Source organism: Pinus tabuliformis, chromosome J, assembly GCF_031772625.1.
Source record: "Pinus tabuliformis cultivar Carrire ecotype Pingquan chromosome J, CPIR1, whole genome shotgun sequence".
NCBI classification, from domain to species: Eukaryota; Viridiplantae; Streptophyta; class Pinopsida; order Pinales; family Pinaceae; genus Pinus; species Pinus tabuliformis.
In genome coordinates, this window is record NC_142295.1 from 1,468,197,699 (window position 1) to 1,468,200,610 (window position 2,912).

Below are 2,912 nucleotides of genomic sequence, written 5' to 3' on the forward strand. Positions count from 1 at the left end.
AATCCATTGCATGAAGTTTGAAAAATAAATTTCAGGGCAATTTGAATGGGCTCATACGAAATACGTATGTGAAAGTTATTGCAGTTTGAAGTTTTGGTCAAAACTAGTCAAAAAGTCTAAGTAAAAATCAAATTCAACATTAATGTGGTAGATGACATGGAAAGTGCCCATGTGATCCAATGGGAGCTCAACAAGTGGTAGTAGAATTGGAGGGTAAGTGACCTAATCATTTATAGGCACATGGGCTAATGAGAGAGAATTATAGGTGGACCAATTAATTGGTGTCATGTGGCCCAATGAGAGGGCGGCACGTGGCCCAACTAGAGCTCACCATGTGGCCTTAAGAAGTTAACTAAAATTCATGAACTCTGTGAGATTCGACCTCCAGACCTACTGGCACCAAACAATATGCCTTACCATAAGACCAAGTTAACGTTACTTGTTATAGCTACCTCGACGCTTTTGTTTGATCATCATGAGGTTTGTTGAATGGAAAAAAAGATGGAGTGGGTTCCACCATATTTGGTGGCTCCACATAGTTAACTCCCTTCCGAACATAGTCGAACAACCAATATACATGTGCGCAAAATATATTGATTGATTGTTATTATATTTGTCAGCATGGTATTACGCATTCAGTTTCTCTTTGACTGTGTATTAGTTTGTCTTTGACAAAACAAATATGCCATTTGTCCATAGTTTAACATTGGGAATTCAATTTTTGTAATATTTTATTATTATTTAAATGTATTTATTTGTAAGGTGATTGGTTGATGTCTTATTATGATTTGTTTAGTAACTTCCATTTTTATTAGTTACTATTTTTTTGTTCTTAGTTTTATTTCCTTTTTATTTAACTTTTTATTTTTATTATTTTCCTTTTTCTACTATTACATTTTCATAGCTTTTATTTTTTTCTCCATATATTACTTATTATTATATTAAAAAAATATTTTACTAAATTTAATTATAAGAAATTATATACATTAATAAAAACTAAAACACATAAATATATATAAAAAATAAATATACACACATATATATTAAAGTGTATATATGTTAATATAAACAATATTAGTTAATAACATTTCTTAATTTTTGGTAATGACATTCAACAAAACAGTGCTTAATTGGTTGTTTTATTTTTGCTATGAAATCTCTAAGTCTATTGCTTTTTATTTAATTAAGCTATATTTGAGCTAGGCAGGAGGTACTAGGTACTATGTAGCCCTTGTTAATATATGGGATGAGGGTTGTTTCAATATATGGTTACCAATTAAAACACATCAAAACTATAATATTCAATACCACAGTGCCAACGCCCAACCATTGTGCTATATGAGCGATTTTATTAGTGATTTGAAGAGCATAGGCTTTTTTAGCACATTTTACAGTGCATTTTCAAAAATGAGGTTATTTTGGCCATCCTTAAGCCTTTTTGAACACAAGAAGATCCTAGCCAAGGGTTTCTGGCTCTTCTAAACATGATGGCAGAGTCAGTTTTGAAGTTTGAGCCTCGAATATGGAGGTTTTTAGCAAGTCACCCTCTGAGGCATAATGGTGTTTAACCATTTACCTATTTTTATTCCAATGGAAAATATGAAGGAGTTGTCGTACAATAGCGCAAAGGGTTCCCATTTTTTGCAAAGTTTATGATCAGTGGAAGTTTTACCCATGCACACAAAACTTGAGGTTTTTCCATTGTAGTTTTTGACACATGTCTTTTGAGATGAGAATTGCAGAGTGATAGCCTCGAGGACTCGAGTGAAACATAGTTGATTTTATACTCTACAAACTCGAAATTTCATCAGGAATTTGTTTACAGTGTCAGTTTTTCTATTTGAGAACTTCTTATATTTTATTGGGAAGTTGTCTTGTTTACATTTTTTGATGGTGATGATGTTGAGTATGTTTTGAATACGAGTAGCGGATTCATGGAGTTGATTCCATGTTTCGTGAGCATGTCTAGTTTATGTTTTCTTTGTCTTATTGAAGAAATAAACATGAGTGAGAGTTCTTTGTAGGAGAGACTACCGCTCGACAATAGAATTCCTTCTTGTTTTGATAGAGATTGTATGTACTCATTTTTTAGTTGATGTGCTTAATAAAGTGACTTCATCATCATTGGTGCAGGTCCCAAAGATGTAGTCTACACTCGCAAACTATGATATCACTTTGGTGTTATGTTGTTTCTTTGTTTTGCTATTATTTTTCTATAGTGTGGATTTGAGTATCATGTGCTTCATTTATATTGTGTAGTTCATTGAATTTACCTATTCATACTAGGACAAATATGAAGACAATTTTTTTTAAGACCCATTATCTTATGACCTTGCAAAGTGTTAGCTCGATCCAATTTTCAGGTTAGGTGGTATCAAAGCCAGTCTGACCAAGTTGCAAGTATGGAAAATAAGTTGAAGCATGAAAGAATCCAAGAGTTGGAATAAATTAATCTATATATTTGACTACATAATGTCGAGCTGAGAATATTTCTCGAAGCAGCAAAGGAGTAGAAGAGGAAAATGCACCAGCAATTACAGCACATTGTGAAGGAACATACTAGTGACTGTTCCATACCGGAAGAAGCGAAAAAGTCCCTCAAATTTGAAACCAGTTTGTGGACAAGGTCAGTACACAAGATATGGATCCTGTAATGAGAATGATGCTTGTAATTTTTTCTAGCATTTGAAAGAGCCTCCTAATGTGCCATTTGGGAAAATTCATTTTATTGAAATTTTTTCCACTTCTTCATCAACAACTGAAACAAAAAAGATGGGTTTTTGGTCAAAGGGGGTAATTATTATTTGCAGTTATACTCCTTCAGTTAATGCTAAGAACATGTATTTTCATCTTTTGAAAAGCATACCAAGGGTATTGGTATGAAGTTTTTAGCCGATATGAGATATGATGAA